The following is an 8,266-nucleotide window of genomic DNA, read 5'->3' as shown; positions in this document are numbered from 1 at the left end:
AGTGGGGACCAACAGTCCAAAAATGGCAGCATACCTCTGCTACCAGCACACCACCTCACCCCAAAACACCATAAAGGGAAATAAAACATCATTTGCATGCATTCATGCATTTCACCTCCTCGAAACTCCTTCACCCAAGTCACTCTCATAACTCTGGCCACCCACTGGAAGCAAGGATCCACCATTCTGCAAGAGAATTTATATAGGAGCATGCACAGGAATTCCTACAGGAAGAGTCTACAGGATACAATCTACAGGATCAGTGTATAGGATACACAGAGGCAGTCTACAAGATAGGAAGAGAGGAGTTCAAGAGGGGATATCATGGGAATCGTCCATCGCCACCATTCTAAAGAGGTAGAGTATAAAAATCCATCCCCATTTACAAGAAACTGAACTAGAAATGCTCTAAAATCTAGTGAATTTAGCAACTGTGGGAGGTGAATTACATACACAGTAAACTCTATTTTCCTCCTGAATTTAAAAAATTTGTGTCAACCCTCTCATTTTCTCCTCAACCGTCATAGGCAAGATGACAGGAGGGTTTAATAGGAGAGGACCCACAAACACTGTGAGGATACAACAACAACCCCAAGTGCTTGAAATCTTTACAAGACACAACTAGATGGGGTTTTTCGAAAAAATCACAAGGTATGATGATGAGGTGGCTCAAGAATTCGCTCATTCCCTCACTCCACACAGAAGAATCCATGCCAATGTTTTAGTTAGAGTCCTCATTATATATCTCACCCCAGAGCTCATTAGTAGGGTCACCACACATCCCCTAGGAATTCCATGGAGAAAATAAGACAAAGGAGACAATCAGGTGGCAAAAAGGAAATTCTTTTTAGAAGGTGAAGAACCCACAGAGGACAAAAATGGAGTATGGAGGGACAATCTGCCATACCCATGGAGTGAGGTTGGCTACCAACTCATCAAATAGATCTCATGTGAGGGTATATATAGTGTTTTTTATGGCTACCATTTTAGGATCCTCGAAGAATTAATATTTGGGGTAGAAACACTAGTTCACCAAAGAATTGGCATACCCTATTTCTTGATGCAAACTCATAGACTCCAGCAACAAAGTAAAGGAAGGGAATTCCCAAAAATTGGCTCACCATGGGTTGATAAGGATCCTCATTGAGAATTCCCTCCAAAACCTCAGAATCCTTATAACATGGTCAGTCTTCAGAGACTTGCCAGTAGAGGATGACATCAAAACCCTCACTTATGATGTTAGTCCCTCTATGAGTGAGAAGGAGGCAAAACAGGAAGAAGAAGATACAAAGCTAGATAGGGATGATAAGGATGAAGAATAAATTGATACAGAGGAACATGATGAAGTATAAGAAGAAGAGGGAGAAGGGAAGGAGGATGATGATGGAATAGAGGAGGAAACTAAGGAAGAAACTGATGGAGATGAGGAAGAACAACAAGAGGAAGAAGATAAGAAAAACAGAGAGGAAGAAGGCATTGAAACAGAAAGGGAAGAACACAAAGAGGAGTCACCTAGGGTGTCTCCAGAGGCTACTGAGAGGGAGGCAGCAATTTCCCTCACTGCTCTCAGCACCCCAGTCAAGAAAAAAGAGAAAAGAAGGAGGCAAGCCCCACTATATTTCAAAACAAGAAAGAGCACAAGAATCAAACAAGGGAAGCCAAAAATATCAACAAAAATTCCTATTGAGATTGAATATTCCCCTACACCAAGAGACAAAATGTCTTCCCCTAAGTCACCAATCACCTATGGAAGGAGGCCTAGTAACAGATCAACTTCCTTAAAGGGTAAGGCCATCCTACAAGATCCACAGCAAAACCTACAAGAAGCAAAAAAATTCCTACAGGATACTCTGCAAAAACTACAGGAAGCACAAAAATTGGAAGGTAAGGTAGGGGAGCAGCAAGAAACAAAAGAAGAAGACCCTGAAACAAAGGAACTAAACCCCCAACCTAACCTAGACTCCTACTACTAGTTTTTTGAAGGAAGCAGGGTGATACCTCAAAAATTTTCCATCCCATTGTTTTTTGAACTTAAGAAAGAGAGGGCCAAAACCCACCGATGGATGCAAATCGCCAAGTCAAAAGCGGTGGAATACATTGGGCACATGGAAGAGAAGCTCAAAGAAATGGGCAAAGAGCTAAGTGGCTTAAGGGATAGAGAAGCAATAATGAGAGATCAACTTGAGAGGGAAAATGCATGGCTGAGGGGACAGTTGCAGGAAAGGGAGAACCAACTAGCATGTATGGCCTGACTCTCCTTGGAGGCCATCTAGTGTAGGATGCCAGCTAAATCCTATGCTCTTTACCTCAAAGAAAAATGGCTGCAATTTCAAATTACAACACTAGCACAAAGGGGCACCATGCCATTTCAAGACTGTAGTGTATTGATCTTTGTGATCAAAGTACACTACAGGATAGGGCCAAAATGGCTAAGTTTTACTTGCACAACATGGACCTCACAAACATGAATTTTTGGGACCCTAATGCCAAGCTAGGAGATCTAAAATTAGTGGCTTTGGCATCATGGATGAACCATGAGGAGTCAAGGGCTACAGAGATGAAAAGAATATTGGCCAGAGAGTAAAATGAACCTCTTTTCATCTGAGCTGAACAATAAAATCCCATGGCCATAATCAACACCCATAATTTGATTGCAAATGATCCTCAGTTGGCACCTAGATATCTTATTGCCCAAGAGCAAGCAATTTCACATTTTGAGGATATATTTAGGCTACTAGGAGATGATAATATACATGCCTGCCTAAGGAGATGGAAAGCACTGCCACACAGCTTGAAGATCAGGGAATATCACTCCCCTGAAAGGTTGAGAGAGGCACTCAATAGGACACCTATGTATAAGAAATCAACACAAAGGTTGAAGGTCAATTGGATAGGCCTAAAATTCAGTCCACCACTACTCCTAGGGATGTTAGAAGGGATAAAAGAAGAAGAGGAAAAGAGGCAGTGGGAAGAAGTAGAAAAGAAAGAATGCTTCTATGAACAAGAAGAAGAGACCACAGCGGAGGCTTGGGATTTCAAAGAGGCTACCAGAGCCATGAAGGACATGGATATTTACTAAGTTGCTTAGAGGATGAGCAACACTTCCAGTATGGGGTGATGATGAGCCTCATCATTGGGTAATTATATGGGCCTTAATTCACCTCCTAGCCTAGTCAAACCAACAATTCTCACAACTTATTACATACTTTTGATTATATTTTGTTTATGAGATGAGTTAGAGTTGGATATTTTGCTTTGTGGTCTAATGTGCATTTAATGCAAGATTAAAGGATAAAAGCAAGGAATTTTGGCAAAGACCTTGGTCAAAACTCGAATGGGACAAGGGAGAGGAATTATAGGAGGTAAATCCTCCTCATTTACTACCCCTCCATTCGAATATTCCTCCATCAGCTCGGAGTGCAAACAGCCAAATCATGAGGACTAGAAGGCAACCGAGCAAGTGAAAGACAAAGCACCAGTTTATCTCGAGTTTGGGAGCCGAGCCTCCCTAATTTTAAGGAAGTCGTTGGAGACTTCAGATGTATAAGTAGAGAGGCCTAGGACCTCAGTAGGATTCAGATTTTTTATTGTAAAACTCTACTCTATTTTCGTGTTGTAAGACTTGTGGAAGTTTTTGATGTAATCTGTTAGCCTCCTGTTGCAACAGGTGTTCATCTTTCATGATTGACAGTTTTACATGCCAAATATGTCATACTTTTCATTCTGCAATGCTCCATATTTCCAGAAAAAGGCCAAAGAAGAGGCCATGAAAGTGTGTCAGTCCAAATGCCACTGTTGTATTCCAATTTTGATGACTTAACCATTTTTGAAGAATTTTCTGTTAAGGGAAGTCCAATCAGCTTAATCTTGGCTTCCCTAGGTTTCAATTTCTTGTTTTAGAATATAGAGAATTGATATCTGACCAAACAGCTTAATCTTGGCAGATTTGTAGATAGGTAGAGAAACAAAGGAGTCCAACTGCTTAATCTAGGCCCTTGGAAGAAATAAGGATAAATTTAGATAGGAGGGCAGCCAAAAGAAAAATGGTAAAGTAGGGTCTGCAAGTCAAAATGCACCCAAACCAAAAAGAGGAAAAAATGCTAGGTAAGTAGGCTGGGTAGGTAGTTTTTGAGGTTGCAGAATGTTGATATGTGATCATTCTTGTGTTTTAATGTGATATTGTACTTCAGATCACAGCTACAAGGCAGCTTTTGTTTGGAGGAACTCAAACTGGACATCTCTAACCTCCCCTTCTTCCTTTTCCCCCAAATCACTCACTAATTTCCCTGAAGAGGTCAAGATCTACTTCATTCCCCTTAGTTTCATCATTTTCCATATCATTTGCCTGGTGAAGATCTGCTTCACTCAAAGATTTCCATTCTTCCTCTATGAGTCACTTTTCCCCCTTTGATAGCCTAAGATCCACATACTTGGCGCTTTCTTGTCATTTCCATATTAACTACTGACTATATTATGTAAATCCCTATCTGTGTTTCCCTTCCCCTACTAAAATTATGTTAATAGCTCCCCTATATACTTATCCCCTCCCCCTGGTTGAAACATAACCATAAGTTCATTGGGAATCACTAAGTTTATCTGAAACTCAGCAAGAACCCTCATCTCCACCCTCAAACTATCTCTTCATGCATATTACTCCATCACACAGCATAAAATTCCTTTCATGTGTATAAAAACCATCTTATTTGACTTATTTTCACCCTCCCAAGGCATAAACCCCTCGTTTGCCTTAAAGCCCTTTTCAAACTACACAAATCCACTGTTCTAGGCTTTCGGACCCCTTCTGATGCCTTAAAAACCTGTTAAAAACCCCCCAAACTCCGCAAACCCAAGGTTTTGGACCCCCGCGGTGCTGTATTAAGATTCGAATATTCACGGGCCCCGTCCCTAAACCTCCGCCACCTCATCTTTGTTGCCAACCGTTAGATCTGGCACGTCGTAGATCAACGGTGGGCGGGTCCTTTCCCCAGCGAAGCCGCCAAGGGTTAATGCCCGGGAGATCAACGGTTTTACCGTCGTACTCCCGCCACGCGTCACCCTCTCGGCTGTAGCGGAGCCCCCTTTGCCAATACCACTTTTTCCCAATGGCGGTGCGCCGAAAACCGCCTCCGCCCAGTGACGTCATCAACCTGCGTCAGGCCTCCTGCCAAGTCGTCACTGCCACATCACTTCCACCGTGTACCGCCACGTCACCTCCTCCGCCGTACTGCCACGTCACCTGGCCATACTGCTGACGTCATCTACTGACGTCACCCTACCACATCACCTCTGTACTGGGACCCACTGCTGACGTCATGCTGACGTCATCACTCAAAAAGGCGCGAAAGGCGAAAATCGTGCTTAGGAAGCCTGGATTCAGATTCTGAGGCAGTTTTTCATGCGCGATTAGCGCCTAGCGCTAATCGCGCATGGCTACGGGAAATGGGCCAAAATGGAAAGCCCCTCATCGCGCAGCCCCCAGCAAGCCCGAAAGGTGCAGAATGACCCGTTTTTCTTCGTGAAGCATTCAGAAAGGGGCAAACACACTTTTTAAAGCAACAGAAGGCCGAACAACTGCCATGAAGGATCGATGGGACAGTCTAAACCATTCAGAAGATATTAAAGACTCCAGGATCAGCGCCAAAGAGTATCAGGAAGCGGCAAAGAGTATCAATTCAGCAACATCAAATCAGGTGAAAATTAAAAACCTTCATCAAAGTCAGCAAAGCAGTTAAGGCCATTTAAAAGCCTATCTGGTCAGGATTAGTGCACATTAATGCCAGCAAAACAGCAGCAAAAACAAGTTAGAGGTGGAGATAAAGGAAAAATCAAAATTATTACAGGAGGACTGCACCGAGCCACCCAAGACAGACATTAACTCAGTTTTGATACAGCTGCCCTCAGCACAGCTCAAAGATATTTTCATGCATTTATTTCTGGATAAGATTAGGTTAAAGTAATAATTTTCTTTCAGACCTGTTTAGGTCGGTTGTAATAGATTAATTTTTGGATAATTTTCCCTATATATACCGACCCTCTATATTGTTTAAACGGTTGCTTGGTTGATAATCCTCCTTAAAGACTCGCACTGGATATGTGAGATGTTTTACTTAATCAAAGATTGTTGAAAAGCTTTGGAGGAATGACTGTCTGCTCTGTGTCTAATGGTTTGAAGAATTGAATGCGGAATTCTTGTGCTGTTATATGAATCAATAAGTTTTCCTTACCTTTGTTATTTTAATTTCACATATGCTCAAGTCACAGAACAAAGGATTGGTTTAGAATTTGCTTGGTTGCACTCTATGCTCAGTTTCTGTGTCTTCTTAATGTTTTCCTCTTGAATTAGGCATAAATATGAATTCTGTTATGGCTTATGTTTGACCTATTTTCACATATAAATGACTGTTATTTAGGAATTCTTAATTGTTCCTAGATAGGGCTCATTTGTCTTCTCTTTGCAACCTGAATGAGAGATTCTTAATTCCCCTCATTCCTTAGCCTTTAATCCACCTCTTTTACCTTGAATGGTTGTTTCATATACAGCTAGCTTGCTCCATATTCCTTCTTGTGACCAGGAAAATGCACCAGCAGTCCTACTCCTTGACTCCACGCCCAATGGTTCTAAAAATTTCATGCTATCCCTGCCTCTTTACTTGAAAGCATCATCCTTCCCACCAAAAAACAAAACAAAACCCATTGAACTCAATAACTAGCCTAAAAACATTATCAACAAAGCTAAATCCGAAAGAGAGAGCCCTCTCTGATTGCAGGTGGGCTAGAACATGTAGTCCAAAGATTGGTCTATGGTTACCTCAGCTGTATCCTTTTGATGCCGACCAGAAGGACAACCTGAGTGATAACATAATGGCGACTCCACTGGGGACCTCCTCAGTTATTTTCACAAATCAAGTTGGAAAACTCCATAGGAACAAAAATCAATGTTGTCTGTTCCTTAAAACTACAGATGAAGTCTGAATGTCGGCCAGGAAGCCTTTGAAACTGTTCTTGCTTTGCAGTTACAGGAGTAAATAAATGTTGCTTCAGTCAATATTCATGCTAGGTTTAAACTACAGATAGTTGTCCCCGAAATTTAATCAGTTCCTTGCCAATTCAAAAAACATTCGCAGAAAATACCAAAACAAATTCATAATTTGGCTCCCAAAAATAATTCTCGTTATACTAGGTCAAATCCAGATCCAAATCCACCAGCTGCTTTTGAAAATCCGAACTTAATCCCAAAAATCCTTAGGAAGCAAGAACAAAGAGAAGATTTTTCTGATAATAGTCCTCAAGCAGTTCGCCAAAGCAGTGTTCCAACCCCTGTCAAAGTATTATTTCCTTCAACCCCTACTTCCCCTTGTTCATCATCTAATTCCCAAAGCACTCCCTCCACACCTCCATTCACTGCACATACTACCATTGCCACTACTGTTGTTCCAATTGTCCTAGTTGTTCCACTCATCCTTGTTGTCCGGTCGTCCCTGTAAACATGGCCAATAGATATGCACCCCTGAAATTACCTGCAAACCCTGGGGCTATGCCTCAGGATTATCAAACTAAAATCACATACTTTGATGGAACTGGCACTTGCACAACCCTTCAGCATACAAAGAAGATGCAAGACTATTTTGAGAACTACAAAATAGATGATGATAGTGTGAGAATGAAAATTTTTGTTCAAAGTTTAACAGGTGATGTAAGAACTTGGTTCAGATCACTTGCTGCAAATTCCATAACCACTCCGGATGAGCTTTACCAATCCTTTACCAACAGATGGGAGAAAAAGAAAGACCCCTTGCACATACTTGCTGACAGGGAAAATTTTAAGAACCCCCCTAAATTTATAAATATAATAAATGGGCGAATCTCCATGGTATATAGGAAAAATGGAAGGCGATTTTATCAATAATATAATATGTATATATAATTTTTTGGCAAATCTCTCACCAAGCATGGCGAATATTTTACTCAATTATAAAATCTTGTAAGATCTTGGCGAGTCTTTCACTAAATAATAAAACTTTGTAAATTCCTAGTGAATCTTAGCATAGGCTACATGCTGGTTTAATTCCCCCATTTAAATAGGCTACATTCCAGGTGAATACCATGGGTCAATACCATGTGCCATTTTGGTGAATACCATGGGTCAATACCATGTGCCATTTTTATTTTTATTAATTCTAATATTAGGGTTAATAATGGTTTTTTGCATGGTATTAATAACAATCTAGTCCATGGTATTTGTCCCATAGTATTTTGGCCATAGGTT

Source organism: Pinus tabuliformis, chromosome 6, assembly GCF_031772625.1.
Source record: "Pinus tabuliformis cultivar Carrire ecotype Pingquan chromosome 6, CPIR1, whole genome shotgun sequence".
In the NCBI taxonomy this organism is placed as follows: domain Eukaryota; kingdom Viridiplantae; phylum Streptophyta; class Pinopsida; order Pinales; family Pinaceae; genus Pinus; species Pinus tabuliformis.
This window is presented reverse-complemented; position numbering follows the sequence as displayed.